Source organism: Mytilus galloprovincialis, chromosome 7 (genome assembly GCF_965363235.1).
Source record: "Mytilus galloprovincialis chromosome 7, xbMytGall1.hap1.1, whole genome shotgun sequence".
Classification (NCBI taxonomy): Eukaryota; Metazoa; Mollusca; class Bivalvia; order Mytilida; family Mytilidae; genus Mytilus; species Mytilus galloprovincialis.
The window spans coordinates 39,869,117-39,895,714 of record NC_134844.1 but is presented as its reverse complement, the minus strand read 5'-3'; the positions used below and the strand labels follow the sequence as shown (position 1 = coordinate 39,895,714).

Genomic DNA, 26,598 nt, shown 5'->3' with positions numbered 1-26,598 from the left:
TCTGTGTCATTTACTTGAAATCGAAAACCGCAATAAAAACATGCTGCTTTTTTTTAAAAATCTTTTTACAAACTAGAAAAATAGAGATGAAAGCAACTGCGTAGGGATGTTGAGTATAAAATATGACGAAATAGTAAGCATAAGCAGTACTATTAATAATAAATGAGTAGGCAATAACTAATAAAAACAAAAACGAATTAAAATTTGCTATAACTTTTTCGAATTTTGGTCCTCAATGCCGTTCAACTTCGTACTTCATTTGACCTTTTTAACTTTTTGGGATTCGAGCGTCACTGATGAGTCTTTTGTAGACAAAACGTGCGTCTTGCGTAAATACAAAATTTAATCCTGATACCAATGATGAGTTTATTCACTTTAAAAAATGGTACGTCTTTTATTACCTTAAGTATTAAAAGTCCGTGGCATGTATTTCGGGCTGATAAAATATTTCGTTTCAAGAATCTTAATCAATTAGGTTTGATATTAATGAGAGGTTTAGTTAGCTATAAAATTAGGTTTAATCCACCATTTTCTGCATGAGAAAACGCTTGTACAAAGTCAGGAATATGACAGTTGTTTTCCATTCGTTTGATGTGTTTGAGCCTTTGGTTTTGCCATTTGGTTAGTAACTTCTTTTTTGAATTTCCTTCGGAGTTCAGTATTTTTGTGATTTTACTAATTACCGATATTGAATAATCGTTCAAAAATACATTATACGAAAAGATTTTCACAGTAAGGTCGCTCGTCGGTCGGTAAATCACTATCGACTGTACTATCTCGTGGAGATAATTTCAATTGTCGCCCTGAAGAAGTGTTACAAATCTGCCTAGAGTATTCATAAAAAAGACAGATTAAAGGTTCATCGAAAGGAATTGATAATTATGGCTTGTTTAACTTCACAAAATCTACAGTAAGTACAGACAACTGATGTATTAAGGAAAGTTGTTAGGCATGGCAGGATCTCGACAAATAAAAGTGATATGTAGTCCATGTTTCAGAAAATGAAAAAAAAAAACTTACCTTGATTTAGATGCGCAATTTTTCCAAGTCTGCAGAAGATAGCAAAAAAACCCAAATAAATGAGTTTCATTTGTGCACAGGTGTGTCTGGATGCTAAGTAAAATTTGTGATGAACATACGGCCATATTAACCCAAAAGTTGAAAAATTCTAACTATTTTCAAAATTCAAAATCTTCTGTAGAAAGTACAAAGGATATCACAAATTTTTAATGACATGTTGATACAATACTATACAGTTTCCTATATATAAGTATTAGGTTTTTAATGAAAAATATCCTTTTTTATCTCAAAGTAACCAATGCGACCTTATTATACATCAATTGTTAACTTACACACGAAAGATAAACATTGTTATTAACAAAAAATATTACGTATACTAATACAAGAGCAGGAAACATTGATGTTTGCGATACAACTTGCAATGTTTGCTCGACTAAAAATAAGTTGTTATACTACGATATAGTAATGACTCCTACAAAGCATTTATCAGCACATGTCAATTTTTTCATCGCTTTTATATCAAACTTTCAAAATTTCATCGATGAAAACAAAATCAATTGACAAACGATATAATAATTCAAAACAACAAGCCGTCTTTATACTTTATACAAGAAATTTCATTTTTATATTTGTTTTGTTACGATTATATATTTTGATTGCGTTCCTTACTAAAAATAGAATCTGAATTTGTTATTAACTTTTATTTGATACGAGTAGAAAAAGAGAGGCGAAAGATACCAAAAGGACATTTAAACTCATTAGTTGAAAATAAACTTACAACACCATGGCTTTTAAAAGTGAAGAGACCAACATAAAACAACGGGTACACAAAACACAAGACTGAACAGAACGAACCCCTACAAAACTGAGGGTGATCCTATTTAGAGTAGACATTTTTGTCCACAACCTTTCAAACCATTGACTGGATTGGCACTTTAAAAAAATATTCTTGTACAAGATTTGCATTGTGCACCTCCTACTTATATTTTATTGGCTGTTTCTTAACGCATACCAATTAATCTGTGTTATTTTATATGGCTCAGCCGTCACCGGAGAGGATATTAAGTGTTATTCTTGTATGTCCATTTGTTCACCCGTACCTACGTCCCAAAATTGCTTTCCGTTATGACGTTTGTTTGCCTCAACCAAATGTTATGAGATTTATACAGAATACTTTTTAGCACAAAATGCATATCAAGCTCGAAGTGGGTGTAGTCTCTTTTTCTGTTTCAAGTTATGTTCGTTTAATAACGTTACTTGCAAGCGGGGTCACCATTTGCGAATTCTTGATGCAGAATTATATATTATTATATTTTATGAGCATATGTGTAAATCAACCGTACATTTGTATTTTTGTTTTCAAATATCAAAGACTCGCTTGACAGTCTGTCATATGACAATCAAAAACTCACACAAAAAAACGTTCATTCCCATTACCACAATGTGATATTTGTGAACAGATATCCTGTATACATTTTGAAAAGGATGAAAATATAATATTGAGGTAACTTCATGTAATAATTGAATTTACCTCTCAATGTGTATGCATTTTTTATTCATGCATTCGAAGCCGGATGAGGTTAATTTTTCTGATTATTTGTTAAACAATTACTTTTCCCTCTCAATTTTTGTATTATTTACACAGCTTATATTTAGGGATATGTGTCTTTTTCTTATTTTCTATTAAAGTCAGACGAGTAAAACGGATATATAAGCTCTGCCATTGACATTGCGCCTTGAATAATTGTTTACAATGAGATGCTATACTTTGTCGAAAATAAACTATGTAAATACAATTACATTATGACGAAAGTTTCAGGGATTAATGAACACGCACTGTGTAACGTTAAGTCTATAAAAAAAAGGCAGTACATCATGCATGTACGCAGAAAAAATTGTACCTCAAATATTATTTAACAAGGCAGTCATTGGAATACATCAACAAATAACATTAAGAAGAATGAATGTTGATGAGATATATTTTATTTTCTTCCAAACAAACCCTTTATGTTGTCACTTATACAACAGTGACCATATCAGGGATAAAAAATACCGTATTGAACTGTTTTATGTCAGGAACAGATAACCTTAGCTGTATTTGGAAAAACATTTAGGAAATTCGTACTTTATTTGGTCTTTTAACTTTTTTGGAAGCGAGCGTCACTGATGAATCTATTGAAGACGAAACAGGCGTCTGGTGTAAATACCAAATTTAATCATGGTATCTATGATGAGTTTATTTACACTAGTCATTTACTGGCCCTTTATAGCTTGCTGGTCGGTGTGTGCCAAGATTCCGTTTGGAAGACTGTACTTTGACCCTAATGGTTTAATTAAAAAAAAATTAGAATTGGTGTCTCATTGACACTCATACCACATCTATATAGTTAAAACACTACATATCAACTGAAGTCTACATGACACATTGCTTGATCAAAAACCCAAAAAAGAAATTTAAACACTGCATGCGTCCAAAGCGCTTTGCTGGACTTTCTTTCAATAAAAAAAAATCGAATATCGAGCAAAGGTGTATAATAACTGAAATAATGTGAGATGATATGTGACAACTAATTACTAAAAACTAAAGGCAAAGATGTTAACAACTACTAGTATACACCGTTCGGTGTTCAATAATAGTTATAAAAAACATATAATGGAGTTATATATAAATGGTCACTGGATAACAAAATGTGATACCAACCAAGAGAGGTATATACATAACGGATTAAAGCTGATACACCAAAACTGGAAACAAATAGGACAAATGACAATAGAAAAAAACCCGTTTGTCAGAACTTAAATGCAAGCCCCTTTTCCAAATAAAAAAATTCCATCATTCCGATAACCGTAATGTAAGTTATTGTTTTTAAAAAGAGGGTCCAATTAACTAAACAAAAATCAATCAAAACAGAAAATAAGAATAAGACACATAGATCTAAAATCTCATTAGTTTTTCTATAAAATCTGCAGTTCTTAGGGTATACGCTGTTTTTGTGTTACCAATATTTGTGACGCATAGACAGAAACGATAGGTTGACTATAGACACTACAGACTGTACTATCTGTCAACAAAATTTGATCTGATAACTCTAACATAGAATACTCATATGCAAATAGAACATAAAGCTACCCTGTCTATACCGTCTATAATATATCCAACTTTCCAACTCCTCAAGCACTACTGACAAGTGATATGCAGACGACGTGCGAGTCTGGCGAAAAAATAAATTGTAAGCCTAGTATTTTTAAATAACTTCTATAATATTACCAATACTTCTAATTTTCAGAAAATACTGAAAAACGATGTCGTGTTGTACAAAAATTATGAGGAAAATTCAAGCTAAAAAGATAGAAGTAGATGATCTTGGCAAAGCAAAACAATTTAGATTATTCAGCATTGCTCGTCCACATATGCGAAGCTTCCATGCTTCATGGTTTTGTTTCTTTGTTGCGTTCACCTCATGGTTTGGTATTCAACCTCTTCTCCCAACTATAAGAAAAGAGCTGGAATTATCCAAAACAGATCTTGCCAACTCTGGAATTGCCAGTGTTGCCGCTACAATTGCAGTTCGAGTGATAATTGGACCAATGTGTGACAAGTTTGGACCTCGAAAAATAATGTGTAGCCTTCTGATAACAGGTGCTATACCAATGGCACTAGCAGGCTTAATAAAAACTGGTACGGGGCTTATCGTTTTACGGTTATTCGTTGGAATATTAGGTGGAACTTTTGTTCCTTGTCAATTCTGGACTTCAGCCATGTATAATTCGAAGATTGTTGGAACAGCTAATGCCATAGCTGGTGGGTGGGGTAATTTAGGGGGAGGATTCACATTCATATTGATGCCAGGATTATTTCAATTAATGAAAGTTATAGGAGCAGACGAATTTCTGGCATGGAAATTAGCAGTCGTCGTTCCATCAGTAATTTGTGTATTAACAGGTACGTCAACAATTTCAAAAATCAATATGATTTTTTTTAAACAAAATATAGATTGATAATATCTTTACCAAATCAATTATACTCACATAAACCTCTTTTATGATGTGTTGTTTTGGTTTCCTATAGAATCATATATTTTTTTTTATAGTATACCCGCAAGTGGAAGGAAGCGTTTGTATGAACAACTGGTATTTCATGTTGTCAACTGTTGAAAAACCAACGGTGAATTATAGTTGATTAAATTTACTTCCTTTGGTCTCTGTTAGATATTTTTCTCTTTGGCAATCATACCAAATCTTTAAACTTTTATAGTGTTTTTCTCAATCGATTTATGAATTTCGAACAGCGGTAGTGTTCTCTCATATAGTTATTTTTTTTAATCTTCGATTACTTTTAATTAAAGGTTTTCGTGCTATCATTGGTATACATGACTACCTATAATACATTTATGAATGAACAGACAAAATGACACAGCAACACGCCATCACTCTCAGCTATAATTTGCCTCCTTTTTTGGTACATAATGCCAAATTTTTGAATTTGTATTTGAATCCGGAATCAAATTACAATTACGATACTTAAAATAAAATATCTGTCAATCTATAAAATCTGTTTTTATGTTCATAAACTAAGTGCCCATAACCGTTTGTTGAAGCAATATGCTATTTGTAAAGTACAATCAACATGAACATAGAATACTCACTGTTTTTCAGGTATTTCTATAATTTTCACATCTGATGATTGTCCACAAGGACATTGGGACAATCGGCTATTGCCATCAGCACCAACATGTTCTGTAGACAAAACAAATCAAAAGCAAGGAGTCGACAACCAAGGATTCGAGCACATCTCAGATAAAGACAAGAATGCAAATAAAGGTAAAGTATCTACTTTTGGATTTAACTTGTAGATTTAAGCGCTACTCATACAGATTAATCGAGAAAAGCACTTTGAAAACACAGCATTTATAAAGTAATATTCAAGTGTGTTTTTATTTTTAAACCAATTTGATACATGACAATGTTAGAAAGAATTGGATTTATAGTACACTGTATATTTTAAAAGTTTTTTTCGACATCAGATCGTCACCTTATAGTTATATTTGTTCAACTGATAAATAATTACCATCAATAAAAAATGTCTACCTGTATTTTTTTTCTTTTTCAGCTGTAAAGGAAACAAACATTGACGGAAAAAATTTTGAGCCTTTATCATCAGAGATTCGGAACAGCAATGACAAACGCATATCTAATCAAAGCAACATATTTTGGTCCGTAATAACTACATTGGTTTTGGTGATACAGTATGGGATGTGTTTTGGTGTTGAAATTGCTGTCAATACCGTCATGAACCTTTATTTCTTGTACAACTTTAAAAAGGAGGGTTGTGTAGAAGGAAGCAATTCATTCTCTAACATTACAATCACAAATATGACAAGTGAGGTTAAAGAGACGGACACAAATAAATGTAGTATCCTAGATCAAGATACTGCAAGTTTAATTGCATCATTGTTTGGTTTAATGAATCTATTTGCTAGGGCCCTGGGAGGAATTTACTCAGACATTATGCGAAAATATTTAGGTATCGCTGGTCGTCTTGTTTCTCATTTTACATGCTTAGTAGCTGAAGGTATAATGTTGATAATATTTAGTCAGATGTCTACTATATCAACGTCCATAGCTGTAATGATATTTTTCAGCATGTTTGTCCAGATGTCAGAAGGAACAACATTTGCTATCGTACCGTATGTCCTACCTTCTCACGTAGGAATTGTTGCTGGGTTAGTTGGAGCAGGAGGAAATGCGGGAGCTCTTGTATGGAATACATTATGGCGTCAGTTTGTGGAACAAAATCCAAGTCAGTGGTTCTGGCTTTTGGGCATTATAGTTTTATCCGGAAGTCTGCTGACCTTTTTAATTCAAGTTCAGGAAAAACGAATTTGGAATTCATTTTTGTGTTGTAAACATAAACAAAGAAAATACACCATATAAATCATACATAAGCCTGTCTCTACTGAATGGTTATCAAAATGTTCAACATCTATAATTCATAGTTTTTCTGGTTTTTTTGCTTGTTTTTGTTTTATTTCTTCTTCTGTATTTGTCTGCGAATGTCTGATAACCAATGTAAAATGTTGATATTAAGAAACACAAACGCAACTAGTGTGAAAAAATGAAAATATATGTATATAATCAGTAGTTTAATGATGTTCAAAACACATAAATCCATAAAATACAAATAAAGGTATAAACAAATCCCGTGAATTCTAAGATGAGCGACCGGCAACCGAGTGTTGACGTCGCTTGAATTTGACGGTTGCGGTAGACCTTAGTTTTTAAACGGCGTTTCACAAATGAAATCAAGTTTTTGATTTTTTTTCGAAAGTATATGTTCATCATACTGGGTGGTTGCGCAAGCAAAATTAATAGTCAAGTAATTTGATATCAAATAGAAACTGTCCTGCTTTTGAATCAGAGTAATGCATAAGAAAAATACGTTCATGAATTTAAACGATTTGAAATTTTACAATAGCAAATTACATCTATAAAAAATATAAACGTATAAAACTAGTACGTTGGTGATACCCTTACGGTCTTATCTAACAGTCGATCCGCATATAATAATTGTATGAGGCATATGTAAACGAAACAGCAAGCCAATAGCAATAAAAAAACATCTACAGGGCAACGGTCTTCAACCAAAGATATATTTTCGAATCGTCCATCCGACAATTACAGTCTGATACCCAAATGCGCCATAGTTTGCCATCAATTGGGGGGGGGGGGGGGACTAGGTCTTTTTGTATATATCTATCTTTTTTGTGCCATGATTTTACTCTTTTCCGTTATCATTGTTATAGTTATATTTGTTGATACTTTAGTACCTTATTTTCTAAAAGCTGTTAATGTATTATCACTGTTATTTCCCTTTATATGATATATATTGTTTTTGAAAATTTTATCGCTGAAGTGTTTTATATATACATTCCTTCTATACGGATAGGAAATGTTGACTTTTTACAAACGTGATTATTTCCCTGATATCGTACAAGCTTTCCATTATAACTTATTGACGTTTCTGTCTTACTATTCAAGATTATGCATGTTTTTCTATATGATTTTTGTTTATAAATCCATCTTTATTTCCATTTTTTTCTTTTTATCTATCCACACTCAACTAAAGAGTTAATATTCACCTAACATGTGGCTTTCCCCTTTAATTTATCGTGAATTCATTTTTTGTTTGTTTCAGTAATTGATTGTTTTCTCTTCTTGTTGTAATACGTCATTTTAATGCATTCATTAGAGTATTTCATATCAAAATGCTTGATAGATGTTAAGTATATGATACCATATCTAGCAATGCACATGTCATTCTACTTCAGATGAAAATGTTTTGTTCTCATTTGAAGATTATGAACCTTTTGACAAGAAATAACGGTTCATTTTGGTACATCCCGCTTTCAGTTCGTTTTAAAAGAATACATTTTCCTTCAAATTGTGTTCATGTTGACCATTCCTGATTTTTTATTGGTAAGGGAACATGATGGTCAAGTTTATAGTTTGTTTCGAATATTTGATGTATCTCTTGAGATTAAGTTATGTATATACTTCAACCATGCAGTCCAAGAAAATAGTTTCCCTTATGTTTTAAAAAACATATACAGAACTTCAAAAACCCGTTAATCTATAAAGAATAAAAATAATAAATAAAAAAGAGCTCCAACTTCGTACTTTATTTTGGCTTTTTAATTTTTTGGATTCGAGCGTCACTGAGGGGTCTTTTGTAGACGAAACGCGCGTCTGGCGAAAAAAACAAATTTTATCCTGGTATCTATGATGAGTTTTGTTATATATATATATATATCAATTTGAATTATAGACTCTCAGCTGGATACTTTTTAGTAAGCCTATCACGTACACCGTCATTTTAAATCAAACGATTTCAATTATTGTTTGGCTGTTATTCATTAGAATGTTTTACACACAGCAGCACAGTACGGTATAAAATTTGCTCCTAAGCTCAGCCGAAAACATTTTCTGTATATATATACCATCACGTAATCAATTTTGACTTGCTTTGTATTTCAATAGTTGTTAGTTCTTATGCGAATTGAAATCAATTTGAATTAGATTCTTGTCAGCGGGCGTCTGGCGTATACTAAATGTATTCCTGGTATCTATGATGAGTTTATTTGTTTATTAAAATTTAATGTTTTTGTTTCTTTTTTTATTGCAACCGGCCGAATATTGATATTTGTTCACACTTACTAATTTTTCAATATCAAGATGAAAACGACAGAAAAATTTAAATTGAGTGGTAATGAAAAGATTTTAAGAACCTAAAGCAAGGTGGTAGATTCACTTACAAAAGTAGGCTCTTTAATATGAAGCAGTCAGAACTATAGAGTAGGCTTATCTCAAATTTAACCATTTCATTAATCATGGAAGACATCATTACACTCGAAAAAGACAACTGACGAATATGGTACAAAAAAGTCTCTTAATTCAGTTTCCATCCTGCAAACGTTGTTTTTGTGCCATACCTATCGTTACTTTGGATACTTGTACTTGCTTGTTGAGAAGAACGAATGAATACTGTGTCACCTTGGTTCAAAGATACTACTATAGTTCCTGAATCTGAGTCATAATCGCAACTTTGACACGTTGCATCAGTTTCGCCAAATGTGCTCCCGTATACCGAGTTATTAACTAGAATATTAAAAAAAAGTTTTACCACTCTCTCCTGTATAAATCGTCCATGCAAAAACATACACACCTATACCTGGTGCCACAAACGCTCCCGTGTATTTGTTGTAGGCATTTCCAATATTAGTTTGGGCGACATCAAAGACTAGTGTGTGGTGGGGGCTTGGATTGCTCTCAGATTTTGACATGTAAGCAGAGAAAGCCACAATTTCTGGTTCACTTGCCGGTACTGTGCTTTTATCCTGAACTGTTGCATCTGATACCAAAAAAAAAAAAAGAAAAAAATAATATATAAAATAAACCTCAATATGAAGATTATTTACGTATTTTTGCGATTACAATTCGGTGTTTGTGACATATTTGCAGACGTGAATTTAAATTAAAGATATATATATATATAAATGTGTGTGTGTGTTGTTTTTGTTAAGGTATGTAGAAACTACATAGATAGAACCTTAATTTATTATGGCCTACAAAATCATAACAACAAAAACGTATGAAAAAAAAAACAACTGAGAAAAAATAAGAAAGAGTTGTTGATATTGGGAACAGAGCACTTGCTCATTTAAAAAAAGTTTTCATTCAGAAAATAATAATATATGGTTTAAAAGTATTTTTAGATATTTATAAAGTAATATAGTTTCATTTAACGGTTATGTCTACTTAGAAAAAGTATAAAGAAATAATGGATAATGTATGCTAATAGTTACCTTTACCATGTGTAGATGGATTTTATTTCCCTCTCTCTTCTGTAAAACGTCCTTTTGTATATATTTTTCCGTTGTGTAGTATATGTGGTCTCTTCTGGAATTGAATTCATGTAATTTATCCATGTCCTTTCTAAGCAGTATATTTTCTGCTTTCAGTGACTTATTTTCATTTAGTATTTTCAGTATTTGCGATTGCTGCTGTTTGAGTATATCGTGTATTTTGCGTATTTCTGCACCAGTATCACAAGCTGACACAGAATAAGAAAATAGTAAAAACACAAATAACATTAACATTCTCGATTCTATTTGACTTAATATACAAACTTTTGAAGTAATGAAGTGCTGAGATAAGATAAAAAGTACACAGTTATTATCTTACATGACCCTGAACAGAAGTAGAACACCAAATGGAAGTATCTGTGCAAAGAGTTATATAGATATTTCATTTAATACAAGTTGTTAATATCATTTTTATGCCCCACCTACGATAGTAGATGGGCATTATGTTTCCTGGTCTGTGCCTCCGTTCGTCCGTCCGTCCGTCCGTTCGTCCGTCCGTCTGTGCGTCCGTTCGCTTCAGGTTAAAGTTTTTGGTCAAGGTAGTTTTTGAAGAAGTTGAAGTCTAATCAATTTGAAACTTAGTACACATGTTCCCTATGATATGATCCTTCTAATTTTAATTCCAAATTAAAGTTTTGACCCCAATTTCATTGTCCACTGAACATAGAAAATGATAGTGGGGCATCCGTGTACTTGGGACACATTCTTGTTATTCATATTTTGTATGTAACTTCAATGCCCGTTTTTGGCAATATACTTGTATTGATTGTACAAGAAAACAGATGTCTCATTATTCTAAGTTAATTTAGTCAATTTAAGCCTAAAAGAGATGATCAACCCTTTGAGAAATGATTGCTGGTTCTAGAATTAAAAAAAAATATTACATTCATTTGTAGTGCATCATGTATGGGCAAAATTTTATGTAGTCCATAACACCATTCCCCAAAACAACTGCTCTTGTCAGATTGTTTTGCCATTAATCAACTAGACAACTATCATCTTTGAACTTACAGTACATATATGGTTACTTCTAGAATCATTTTAAAAATAGCTAACCTTGTTGTGCTATTAGTCTTTTTTTTTCCACTTCTACACTTCTAAAATACAATGATTAATTTCTAAAAAGTTTAAGAAAAATTAAGATTGATATAATGTATGACTCCCCTTAATCTCAGGAGAGATAATGTCCTCGTTGTATTGGTCTTTGCGGTTATTAGAAACTACTTATCGCGCATCAACGATGTATTGTGGATGCATACTTTACGTGCACTGTAAAATGGAAACTGTTACATCCGTAAAGGGAAATACGAACAGTGATAATATCAGTTCATTACATGCCATTTTTCATATCGCATGTATCATCAGCCCTAGGTTCAATATCAGCCCAAGAGCCGCTTGGCTCGAGGGCTGATAATACATGCGATATGAAAAATGACATGTTATAATCTTTTTATCATATGCTTCAACAATGGAGAAAAATAACAGATTCATATATTGATCCTTTTACGTGGTTCCCAAATAGAAGTTCAAAGAGTGTAAAGTTCACGGACACCGGCCCCAAATTTAGTATATTCGATATGAAATCTTTCTATCATATGCCTCAACAGAGAAGAAACATATATATTTTAATATGGACGAATCGACAAAAACATACATAATTTACACTGTTTGGAAAAGTCAACTTTTCAAAAGTAACTTTTAAAAATGCATTTATTTAATAATTTGTTTGTTAGTTGTTTTTTTTTTTTTTTTTTTTAATTATTATTTTACACAATATACTTTCCAGTATCCAAATAATTGTTTTGTACACTTCTTTGTAATGTTTTTCATAGAAAACGTAGCATTGAGGTGTATTATCCTGAATTTGCCGAATATCACCGAAATGCCATGCGATAACGTTACGGAAAGGCATGTGATAACAATCGAAGCATGTGATAAACTTTTCATATCAGTCCGCTAAGCACCAAATCGAAGAAATATGGAATTTACGTTAATTTAATGCTATTATCATACAGTAAAAATCATATGTTATTTAGTCTAAGTATATGATAAATACATTTATATGCTTGAAGTGGATGGGTTAATCCATCTCGGTAATTTTTATGTATTATTAATTCATAAATAAAGCTGTTTTTTGCTGGAATAGTTTCAAATTTTGATAATAAGAAAGTAAAACAAAAAAATCTGAACACCGCGGAATCCAAATGTATAACAACTATCATATTCCTGCTTTGGTACAGGCATTTTCTATTGTAGAAAATGGTGGCATTAACCAAGTTTTATAGCTAGCTTAACTTCTCTCTTGTATGACGGTCACATAAAATTCCATCAAATTGACAACGATGTGTGAAAAAAACAAACAGACATTATAGGTTAAAATGTCATAAATAGGGATGCTGCAGTATTATTGTGTTATAATCTTAATCACTATAAAAGCAACAAGTATGTAAAAAAAAAGCCCCAAAAGGTAAATAAAAAAGCACATCAGCAAAAACAAACAAACAAGAATGCAAAAAATTACAAAAGTACAATAACAGAATAGTTTTAGTTGATTAACGAATGAATATGTGTATATATATATAATTCTAAAATAAGGGAACACATCACTATGGTTACTGTATGGTTTAAAAATCGTAAAGAATAGATACATCCAAGCATTCAAATTTAGACAAATATTCAACGTTTGACCGAACAACTACTTAGTTCAAACATGTACACAGTTAACGCATGAGTTAGTTTGTAGTGGTGTTCAGTCATGTGGTAAACAATTTTTGTATTTTTTTTTTTTTGGAAGGGGGGAGGAGGGGTTAGTTTTTAAAACTGCAAGGAAATATAATTTCCGTCTCCGCAATCTCAATTCGTTTTGGTGTTACATAACTGACAAAGTTTTGATAACATCAATTGTATATCAGGGTATAGGTATGAATTAATAGATCTTTTTTTATATGTTAAACTGTTAGAAGCAAATACATGTTGTGAACCAGTAAAATTTTTGACAAGTAAGATTTTCATAAGAGATTTTTAATTACATAGCACACCATAAAAATGTAAAAGAGTATAGAAAATAGTTTATCAGTACAATTTCCATCCAGAAAATGAAGTCTTCGCGCTTCTTTTTCCAAGAATGAATGCTGTTGTTTGAATAACCGAACGGAAGTACACGTTATCACCTGTGTTGAGAGAAACAACAACAGTTCCAGAATCAGAATCAAAATCTCCAGGAACGTCATCCGTTTCACCAGATGTACTCCCGTATACTTCGCCGTTCACCATCAAGTCATAATAGGTAGCTCCATGGTTACCGGTGTAAAGCGTCCACGCAAAGACGTACGTGCCTGACGATGGAGCAACGAAAACTCCAGTATTGTTGAGGTAGCCATTTCCAATGTTGATTTTGACTACATCAAACACTAGTTGGTTATGTTTTTGTAAACTTGGATCGTCTTTCGACATATAGGCATAGAATGCTACATGATCTAGTGATCCTACAGCGGCTGCTCGTCGACTGTTTTGTAGACTGCCTGAAATTATAAAGAATAGTTAGTATATCTAGATGTCTATCTAGCTTATAGTCAAGGATCATAGTGTTATCAATTGGTGTTTTACGTCTGTTTACAAAAATAAAATACTTATAAGGACAGGAACATGTTTCTGTGATATGATTATTAATTCTATCAAGTACAAAACCGACACGCTGAGTGGGATTTTTCGTGTGCTATAAATAAAATGATGTGGTATGAGTCTCAATGAGACAGCTCTTCGTTCAAGTCATAATGTGTAAAAAAGTAAACAATTAAAGGTCAAAGTATGACCTTCAATACGGAACCTTGGCTCACACTGAACAACAAGCTATAGAGGGCATCATAATGACTAGTGTAAAACATCGGTAAAACTGACATAAAAACGAGAAACACTCATGAACCACATCAACAAATGACTACCACTGAACAAACTCCTGAATTAGAATAGGAGCATACAAATGCAACGAGTTAAAACGTTTAACAGGCGCCAAAGGAGCAGTACGCGGGAATCCATGTAACGCTATACGGACACTTTATTCTTATGTTGGAGCAACTAGTCCTTTCTAGTACTCCTATATGCATCGTGCTTAGCAGAGAAGCAGCACATACGTATTTTGCCCGGCCAGTGGATCGAAGCCCCGATGTCCGATATTGGTGAGGAACACGTCTACACGAAATCAATAAGGCAGTTGCGTATTTCAGAAGACTAACCCGCATGGTCGTCTATATCAATGTAAGAAAACCTGAGTACTTTATGAGCGGATCAAGTTATATCATATTGTTTGACGAAACTACAATTATTTTTTATTATGGACGCAATAACATATATCTGGACATAATTTAAAGAACATAATATTAAGATAGCTTTTGTGTTTTATTTGCTCACCTAATATATCAATGCAAATATTCTCATAAACAAATTAATATCATACAAAATCAAAAGTGTAAAATATAAGGGAAACATTATCAGACCTTATTGTGTTTCATGATGATGAGTCTAATTCAGATACTATAACATATTTTACTAACTTTCTCCAGTTGTGTTCCTTTTTCTCTTTAAAGACTCGTCATGCTTAAATTCACTATGTTCGGTGGACGGAATACTTCCAATTGTTAGATTAATATCTTTTCGCATTAAAAGATTATCCTCTTCCAATTGACGAATGGCTGTTTTGAATGAATGGTTTTCCTTAATAAGAATGTGGTTAAAACTCTGAAGTTGACGAATTTCCATCTGCTGTTGTTTAACTGCCATACGGATTTCTGAAATATCTTCTTCAATATTTAATGTCAACACAAAACGAATAACAGTAAACATAATACATAAATCGAACATTTTGATTTTTTTGTTTCCTAAATCGAACTATGAAATATTCATTCACTTGATACTCAAAACAATTCTTAAATTTACTTAAATCGACATTTATATATATAGCTTTGTTTGTTATCTATACATGTACGTAACTTTTGATTCCGGTGCTTTCTGAATGTAGGAGATTTGTGAAATACGTGTAGGTGTATTATCATTTTCCTGGTTCAAGCTGGTCATGTTTTAGGAAAATTACATTACAATTTTAGTCATAGTGTCCATCATATTTCACAGAAAGGATGAATTAAAAGTGTTACTCTGTACATTGAACTTTTTTCAAATAAAATAAATTATTTTATCAAACACTTCAGAAATGTACTGTTTTTAAATTTGTGTCTTCATTTACTCTTATTCATCGACAGCTTTTCCCTATGATTAGAAATTCGAGCATTCCACAGCACAAGTTCAAAAAGAAAAACGGTTATAGATAATTGTTTCATTGACAATAACACCACAACTCCTTGTGTTTCTAAAGACTTTGTGGATATAAGCCACGTTTGTATGTTACCGTACGGCATTTGGAAGTGACATGTTTTGTATCAGCAAAACAAAAACATCAAATATCCTGATTACGCAACCTGCCGTGAAGCCCGAATAAGAATGCAAATAAGAACGGACGGTGTTGCTTTATATGCCAAATATTTAACTAATACATAACAGTATACTTATTTATTGAAAGGTTAACTCCTCACTATCCTTTCTTATTTGACTGTCCATGGCGTTTAAATACCAAATCCCTTGGAAGTGTTTTAGATGATTGTATTCTCTGATGCATGACTTTTTGTATTATTAATCGTTTTTGGCTTTTAATACTCTTTCAGTTTATTTTAAATTTAATTTAAACATAATACATAAAAACATTATTTGCGATTACTCTCAAATCGTACTTTCGTGTTTATTTGACCTGTTGATACAATTTGTAATGCTTTTTTTTTTTTTAATGTTTACCTGTTTAGTGATATATCTCTTCTCTCTATTTCTAATATATACCAGCTTTCAAAGTGTATGGTATAACTATATTTTCACTTCGGTTCTCATGCTATGCAAAAATTCACACACCTGATTAAATGGGCATTTAAACAGTTTTTTGGGTAATTTCTAGAAATAACAAACAAAAGAACTATGTCAATTGGACCTGCTTTGATACAACAACTGCCCGTAAATTCTTATTGCGGACCTCTTTCATTATTGTTATGACTTACAATTCAAGACTAAAATCAGCAACAACCCATCGAAGCAACATTTTATTCAAAAATTTAATAACATTTATAGATATTTAGATGATATATTGGCTCTCAATAATTACGACTTCAGTTTCTTCACTAAAGAGATTTATCCTGCCGAACTGTCTTTAGATCAAGCTAAAACTAACAATGAACATGCCCTTTCCTGGATCTTGGTATCTATATCTTTAACGGGACGTTTAATACCAAACTTTATGATACAAGAGATTATTTTTCATTTCCTATGGTTAATTATCAATTTTTAGATGGTGACGTTCCCTTGTCACCATCTAATGGTGTTTACATATATCAATTTGTTTGATTCGCTGGTGCATTTAACACCGTATTTCATTTCAACGAAACAAGTCTCTGTATTCCTGAAAAATTATTACACTAGGCAGTTTACTATCACAAACTAGTCAAAACTAAATTTTATCATTTACAAGGATATCATTTGTAAATATAAATCAACATGCAGATATGTTATACGTTCAGGGATTCTATTACGTCGTATCACTTCAGGAATGAAATGAGATAGTGTTTGCGCATGAATGACTTCAAAGTGTTTGTGTAGCTCGACGAGGACAGACGTACATGTAGTTTGTCTTGATTAATAAAATAATTCATTTAATCAATTGTGTCAACGAAGTTGACAATAAGCGACTACAAAAACAAAAATCAACGTTGTCGATTTAATTATTTTATATTTTTACGACATCTGCCACAAGTGGGCTACATTGCCGATTTACGGCAGCCCGAGAAAAAATGGCAGAAAGAATGGTTAAGAGAAATTAAAAGAGGACGATGTTCTCCAAAGTAAAAGCAATAAGGAGGACGATGTCCTTAGTATGATAGATGCTGAACTAGATATTTCTTCGTCGAAGAAAAAAGGTAAAAGGAGTTCGTCTGTGAAGGCTACTACCAGCACTAGTAAAACGTCCGGTGCCACGTGTGGTACTAGCTCGGACCCGAAGTCTCTTGATAAAACCATAACTGGTATAGACGGCAACATAGTCATAAAAATGTTACAGTCTATTAAGAAGGCTCGAGGGTATAAAAATTTCAGAAAAAAATCAAACATTTGTTTTTTATTACAAATTTTATTTATTTCCTTTTGTAGTTGTTACGTTATCATATGGTACAAAAATCATTCAAAACAATCAATATGTTTTGGCCCAAGATGACTTTTAAAATGTACACATCATTAAATAAGTTCCAAATTATTTCCCTTCGGTGGAAAAATGCCATTTTTGGCTTTAAAATTGAAATATCTTTTTCAACTCATCGATGACCTATCTTTTTTTAATATAATTTCCATATAAGCTGTACTTAAACTAAATTATTGTAAAATTTGAGCGATTTCTGTAAAAAAAATAATTATTTTGATATTACCTTTATTTCTCCTATTACTTCAACAGAAAAAAGAACACCTTTACAAAAATGTATGGTTCTTTCGAAGGCAGATTGTGAGCGCAAATGAACGGTGACCCCACTTTTTTATTTTATTTTTCTATTAACTATAAGATAAAGTTCATTTATAGAAAAATTTAGAAAAATCCTATATAAATGATTTAGACCCGCGAACCCTCTTAAAGAAAACCAGAAAAAAAACAAGATGACAAACTTGAATCTTTGACAGACAAAGTCAACGAAATGTATGACAATGAGTACGATTAGTACGATGATGAAAATGATGATTTAGACATAGAGCCGCAGGCTAAAAACGCTAGATCATATGGTAATAATAATGATGTGCAAGACACAATAAAATATTCAGAACAGTCAATAGAAAAAAGTAGGTTTGCTACTTTGAGCAAAAGGTTTAAACAAAAAGAATTAACCTGGGAAACATTGATGAAACCCTGGCAGAAAACATAACAGATTTGTTTAGAAATGGCATGGATGAGAGCCAGTACAATGAGATGATTAAAGATGAGTTAAACCCTAGACCCGGTAATTGTGACGGGTTGGTTATTGTCAAAACAAACCAGCTGATATGGGATTTGATCTCCCCTTTTGCTCAGACGTGTGAAAAGAAAATGCAAAATATAGAAAGATCAGTTGTAAAAGCTGCAGTCTTGCTAAGTAAGACCGTAAGTAATATAGCAAAAACAGACAATAAAACAAATGAGTTTAGTGAGGTTATTGATGAATGCAATGAAGTTTTAGCATTACTATGTCACACTAATAGACAAATTAATCTAGCAAGAAGAGATTTTTGTTAAATATGAGTTGAATAATGAAAACACTCATCTGTGTGCACAGTCACAACCCTATACCACCTTTCTCTTCGGAGATGATGTATCTAAAGTAGCCAAAGACATAGAAGACTGCTATAAGATAGCAACTCGTATTCACTTTGGGCGTGGGTTTGGTAGGGGTGGTAGAGGCAGCTTTGGCCGTGAAAGAGGTAGAGGACGTGGTATTGGTAGAGGTTCTTATGAAAGCCATTCACGTCAAGATTTCGCCAGTACCAGTAATGATTCTGGAGCAAAAAAATCCCCAGAAGAGGGGGTTCAAGAGGTTTCAGAAAAATGTAAATAACCAAGAAAAAGATGAGGTTAGTACATTGAATGAGTTTGAAGCAGGTAGATTGAAATATTTTATCCATGAGTGGAAAAAATTGACATCTGATGACAAAGTTTTAGATATTGTAGAAAATTGTCATGTAGAACTGGAAAACGATGAATTTTGGTTGAAAATTCGACTAGTTATCAGTGCAATTTTAATGCAAAAGAAACTTTAATTATACAGAAAGAAATACAAAAACTATTAGACATTAAAGTTCTGGTAGAAGTTCCTTATCAAAAGGAACAGTTTTTGTCACCTATATTTTTAAGACCCAAACATAATGGGGAATATAGAATGATACTTAATTTGAGATTTAATGAATTTGTTCCATACCATCATTTTAAAATGGACACTTTTGAAATTGCACTGAGACTAGTGAATAAAAAACGTACATGACTAGTGTCGATTTGAGACATGCATATTATTGTGTGCCTGTAGCTCAAGAACATAAAAAATACTTGAGATTTTCTTGGGACGATAAAATATTTCAATTTACCTGCTAACCTAATGGGCTAGCTTCAGCACCAAGATATTTTACAAAAATTATGAAACAAGTTTATTCTAGGTTGAGAAATTTAGTTTATACTAATGCTGGCTATATTGATGATAGTCTGCTATGTGCTGATACACATAAAGAATGTAAAGATAATGTCCAAGAAAAAATTTCACTTATGGAAAACTTAGATTTTATGTTTCATCCTGCAAAATCAGTATTTGAACCTTCTAAAAAGATTACATTTCTAGAAAATATTATAGATTCTTAAGAAATTATTGTTACTTTGCCACTTGATAAAAAAGAACGCATTGCAGAAGAATGCAAAAAATTATATTTAAAAAATATACAAAAATAAGAAATGTGGCAAAAGTAATTGGCTTGATAGTTTCATGTTTTTCTGTAGTAGATATTAGTAAATTATTTTACAGGAATTTAGAGAATGAAGAAACTAACGCTCTTAAAAAATCAAATGGAAACTTTGATTCTAATACGGTTAAAATACAGTCAATGAAATATGAGTTAAATTGGTGGTCTTTAAATATATTTACACAAAACAGGAAAATTTCTCGAGAAAATCCTGGTTTCATAATTGAGACTGATGCCTTTGGATTTGGAAGGGGCTGTATTAGAGCAAGAAAAGATAGGTGGACAATGGACAGAAAAAGAAAGAGAAAAGCATATCAATTATTTAGAAATTTTAGCTCTCAAATTTGCTGTGCAATCGTTTAGAAAAAAAAAACAAAACATAACCATGTTACAGTTTTAACAGACAACACCACGGCTGTTGCATACATCAATAATATGGGAGGTTCAAAATCATTAGATTGCAATGAAATAAGTAGAAGTTTATGGTTATTGTGTATTGAAAATGGGATCTGGTTGTCATGTACCCATATTCCGGGAAAATGGAATACAGAGGCTGATAAAAAATCATGTATTTTTCGTGATCAAACTGAATGGAAATCGAGGGATATTGTATTTGATAAAATAACACAAAATTGGGGAAAACCTGAAATCGGCTTATATGCCTCGAGGCTAAATTTTCAAATTGAAAAATTTTGTGCATGGAAACCAGATCCTCTTGCATCATTTATAGATGCATTTTCTTTGAATTGAAAACATTCTAATTCAGTATACATTTTTCCTCCTTTCAGTCTACTGGGTTCTTGTGTACAGAAAATATGGATGGAAAAGGCCAAAGGAATACTGATAGCACATCTTTGGCCAACGCAACCTTTGTTTACCAGGTTGATGGAATTGTTAATAGACAATCCCTTAATAATTCCAAAAACCAAAAAATTGTTAACAATTCCTCCTTAAGGCAAGGAACATCCACTTCAGAGAACGCTAGTTCTGATTGCTTGTCTTGTGTCAGGAAACTATACAGAAAACGAGGGCTTTCTAAACAAACAGCCAATATTATCATGTCGTCATGGAAACTTGGTACTAAAAAACAATATCAGACGTTCACAAAAAGATGGTTTCACTACTGTGGTGAAAAACAGATTAATTCAATTCAACCAACTGTAGAATTTTTTTAGGTTTTTTAACCAGTTTATTTGAAACAGGCCTTGGATATAGTTATCTTAATACTACTAGAGGATCTCTGTCAGCATTAGGACTGAAATGCGAATGACACTTAGTAGGTTCGCATCCGTTAATAATTAGGTAGATGAAGGGAGTATATAATTTACGGCCTACATTGCCAAGGTATACACACCTTTGGGATTTTTCCAAAGTTTTATTCTATTTGAGGAAACTATATCCAGTAAAATTCATCAGTTTAAAGGATTTAACATTAAAATTGTGTATGTTAATTGCATTAAGTAATGCAACCAGAACCCAGTCGATTCATCTTTTAAATGTAAATAATGTAAATAAGTTAAAATCCGAGTTTGTTGTTGAAACAGAGGGACTACTGAAACAAAGTAGACATGGGTATAGGAACCCACAGGTACACTTGAAAGCTTATCCTCAAGATAGGAGACTTTGTGTTTGTACCGTGTTAAAAGAATATTTGTACAGCACAAAACAATTGCTTCAGAAAAAATTCAAAATTGTTAATTAGTTATGTCAAACCACACCAAGATGTTACTAAAGATACAATTGCAAGATGGATTAAAACTGTTTTGCAAAGAAATGGCATAGCTACGAAGATGTATGGTGCTCACAGTGTGCGCTCAGCAACGACATCACGAGCAAAATTGAAGGCAGTCCCTATTTAGGAAATCCTTGACAAACCAGGATGGACAAATGAAAGAACATTCTTTAAGTTTTATAACAAGAAGGTGCTTACAGAGGATGTATTTGTGTCGGCAGTTTTGCAGTAATCTGAAGTTGAAGAAATACTGTACATGCTGTAAGTAGACACTTCAGGTTGTTGTCATTGGCTTTAAAATCTCATTTAATTCCGGAAGTGATATGACGTAACAGAATGAAACAATTAAACGAGACTCTCCTTGTTAAGAGTCGAAGTTTGATTGTGATTCTATGAGTCATAGCATCACTGATGGGATTAAATGCCACCCGCCCGCCTTACTTGAATACGGTAAGTTACAAAAGGGTAATTGTTTAGTATGCAATACTGGTACATTATATTTATAGGAGGTATTACTAAGTTAAATCATTTTTGTCTCTATTTGAAATGGAAAAAAAACCTTCTTTAAAAATTGAAGTCATTCATGCGCAAACACTATCTCATTTAATCCCATCAGTTATTCTATGACTCATAGAATCACAATCAAACTTCGACTCTTACCAAGGAGAGTATCGTTTTTAAATTGTTTAATTTCATATCCAATAATTATAGTAATTTCTTTATATAAAATACACAAATATCGGCATTCACCTCAAAAGCTAATCATATCTGTAAACATGCTTATTCGTAAAGGATATAGTTACTATACTGTTGACAGGTCATTAAGGATTGCATATTTTGGTATAAATATTGATTTACTCATAGTGTCTTTGCATCGGAAATAAACACATTTATTTTAAAACCAGTTGTTGGCATGCTACGGGTTAGGTTCTTCACATATAGCGTATGATGGTATGATTCTAAACCCCTAACGGGAGGGATTGTACTTGATTTTCATGTAATGAAGACATTATCTTTCAATCAATTTAATTAAGGTCTGGAGCTGGCATGTCAGTAACTGCTAGTAGTCTATGTATCATTTTCATTTTGCTTAGTTTCTTTTGTTACCTTTTCTGACATCTGACTCGGATTTCTTTTAAAATGAGTTTTACTGTAAGTATTGCTATGTGTTTCTTTATCCTAAATTGTCTAGATGTATATGGGGAGAATTGAGATCTCACTAAACATGTTTAACCGCGCTGCATTTTTGCCCAAGTCCCGAGCCAGGAGCCTTTGGCCTTCGTTAGTCTTGTACGTTTTATTTTTATTTTAGTTTATTTACATTTTTTGAATTGAGAGCGACGTCTATTTTTTATTGAACTAGTACACATTAGGGGTCAGCTGAGGACCACGTCTGGTGCGGGATTTTCTCGCTGCGTTGAGGACCCATTTGTTGCTATCAGCTGTTGTCTGCTCTTTGGTCGGGTTGTTGTCTCTTTGACCTTTTCCTCATTTCCATTCTTAATTTTATTGATAGAGATAACACTTCCTGAAGATTTGCATTTTTTTTTAAGATACCTGTCCGGTACTGAACACCGTAATGTTGAACTCTTAGGATGATTTGGATTTGTTATATGTTGCTGTGTTGTTTCGTTGAATACACTTTTTGATTTAGACGTACAACATGTCATAGCATCAAAAGTATTATAAAATACTAAAGTAAAACATCAAAGAAACATTTCGTAATTTGTTTTTTTAAATTTTTTAAATTTTCTTTTTATTTTAAACTATTATATATTGGAATGTAGAATTTATTTCCATCAAATAATATTGAATTTAGCTGAAAATCGTTATAGCATTTGACTATTTTAGGTCTACGATATACTACCAAACCAAATAAATATGAGCTACTAGTACTTTATCTGAACTTTAATGACAAGCAATCTTACAATTCAGTTGTTTCGTTGTTTGTCCAGTAAGTGGAACATATGTACTAAATCCACACCTTATTTACAATCTAGATACAAAATTGGCACTGATAATTGTCTATTTATGTGTTAGATCCGTTTCCGTCTGTCAATTTCTTAATGCCCGACGACATTATCTGTTGTCTTGGTATAATACTCAGGCTAGAAATAATTCCAGTTCACGGCATTATTATTATTTGAGTGAAACTAGTTGAATTTTAGGTTTGCGAGTATATACGTTTATAATTGCTAATGAAAAAGTTTCAATAAATATGATAGTATATATCACGTATTAACAAGCAATTTGCTCACCCATCGGTGTCGATAAAATATTGAGTCCTACCGAGTCTAAAGATCTACCCAAAAGATTCGATCACAATCATAAAATTTTTCAATAATGTCAAAAGTAGATTTGTCTACGTTCTATACTTCTAATCCCCATGGCCAATTTGAAGATGTACTTCATTTACATCTTTATAATTAACAATGCTGTTTTGTATTTTATACACATTTTTATTTAGGGGCCAGCTAAGGCATACCTTCGGATTCGAAATTTTCTAGCTGCATTGAAGACCCATTGGTGGACTTCAGCTGTTATCTGGTCTTTGGTCGGATTATTGCCTTGTTCACATATTACCCATTGCCATTCTCAATTTATAACAGGATCGTTTACCATCGGGCAACCTACTGTAAAATCTATTTTTTCACACATTCTGAACTGCATCATGCTGAAAGTGTTGTATAGAGTTACCAAGACTATATCAATCTAATTACGATTAGATGTCTATACAGATCATATAATGTTCGTAAATGCTTAGTTTATTTTATAGACAACGTGAAAATTGAGGGTTTAATAAACCAGGAAACAAACCACTTATTATATAACAGTTCATAGAAATAAGAATGTAATAAGAGACTTGAAAACATTATAATACACACATATTGACGCGGTTTCAGATATCTAGATTGCTATGTGTATATTGCCTTTTACACATAAAGGATGTCAATAATCCGGTTATAGCGAAAATTCAAAAGAAAATGGTGTATGTTACAGATGCGCTCAACTCCAATCAAAACTGACAAGAATTGTCAGTTTTCCTGCCGATGGTTTGATAGATCTTGCTGGACACTCTGACTACGTCTACCAATAAACACCACAAAAGAGCCAACAGTGCTGAAAGTGGCATTAAAAATATAATCAATCAGTCAATCGCTTGTTACAACTTGTAATTTGATTAGGAAGTAAAGATACTTAATCGAACAAATAAATTGAAATAGGGATTATACTCTTCCTGTTCTTCCCTAGTTCATTGTGTACTAATTGACTCTTCTTGTTGAAAATATCATTCCATCAAATGTTTATGACAAAAAAATCAAATATTTATCCCATTTGTCGTATAGTAAGAAGAACGATAACTGTAAATGGTTTTCAAGTGCTTAAAGACCTACAAATTCTCTTTACTGTAGTGTAGATATCAATTATGCCGTTATCTCTTTTGTTTACATGATTATGTTTTGCGTCATATATAAAACTTCGGATGCTATAGGAATTTGCATAACCTGTAAAAAAATCAAGGTCGATGACGCATACATGTATTTTCTATAGTTTTATCAACTACTTCACCTTGGAATGTTTGCTACAAATTAAACGACAACGTAACATAAAAATATTTGAACTATTTTGTAGGCCCAAGTGTATAGTTGTAGTGTTTAAGTTATCCCTTTGTTCAAATTAAAAATTGTACAAAAAAATTGTACACATCATAATTTGTATGTTGATTGTACAAAAAGTGTCTGTATAGATTACAATTTGTACAAAATTTCACAGATATTCGCTTGTAAGTTGTACAATGATTTTTAACACACTTAGGTGAAAAGTTAAAAAAGTGGTTCTTTATCATTATTTTGTGGTGAGTGAAATATGAAATCGGAAATTGCATCACATCGTTTGGCTTTCACATTAAAGTTTAGAAGAGCTGTACCCACCTTTACACTCACATGACAGAAACATATTTTAACTGCTTCACGTCGCAATAGTTAAGGCAAAGGAACTATTGTTGTTAATAAAACGATGTATTTCACCACAGCTTCAATTTGAATTTAAGCGAATACATATCCTGTTAAAATCCATACAGCTGTATGTGGCACCCAAAATGACAGATTTGACACTTATGTTTCAGATATTTCGAGGATCAGTCGGGACACGATCAAACTGAGGAAATCTGTATAATGAAATTAACCCAAAACAATAAGTTCTAATAATAACTGTCTCGGTTATTTGGCAAGTTATTTGTCTTGGATCTATTGGCCACACAGAGCACGCTTCCTGACAAGAACGATCTGTATTTCAATGTCGGTGTGATATTTCAATTAAGCTATAAGCCAATTATAATTGTCCCTTATGTACACATAACTGACTGTTCTTTCATGTTTCATTCTCTGCTAGGTTCAGAACACTTTGGACACATTTATCCTACTAATCAACAATGCCATTCATGCTTACACGATTGCCTCGACTGGATAAATCACTAAAAGAATATAAATAAAAAAGCTTGATACATAGATTTGGCAACTTATCAAATCAATCGACCCCCAAAGTAATTAGCTATTGCAAAGTGTTCAAAAAGAGTTTAATGGGAAAGTCAAAAGATGTTGTGCCATTCCAGAAGCCGTAATTCACTCGCCTGCTCAAAAGTATTTAATGAACTATGTTTGTATTTTGTCCATAAGGTTTACTGTGTGGTTTTAAACAACAATTCAATCGTTTGTATCAATGTCATTCCCCCCCCCCCCCCCCCCAAATTCCATATTATAAATTATTGCACAAGTTATAAATGAATTTTCGTCAAATTTTGTACATATTGTTTTTGTGCAGGCACTTTTTGTTCAAATTGTAATTTGTAAAAAGTCAAAATACAAATTATAATTTATA

At 32.4% G+C, this 26,598-nt stretch overlaps 2 long non-coding RNA genes across 2 annotated transcripts in view; one reads left to right on the top strand and one right to left on the bottom strand.

Annotated features, from left to right (window-relative positions):
• LOC143082970 (uncharacterized) overlaps positions 1 to 26,598 on the top strand; it is an 82,541-nt gene that overhangs the window by 2,479 nt on the left and 53,464 nt on the right. The window lies entirely within an intron of this gene.
• On the bottom strand, positions 13,448 to 15,308 carry LOC143081691 (uncharacterized). Its single transcript, XR_012980036.1, has 2 exons — positions 14,993 to 15,308; positions 13,448 to 13,963 (listed from the first exon to the last, which is right to left on the bottom strand). It is a non-coding gene; the product is annotated as an uncharacterized LOC143081691 (long non-coding RNA).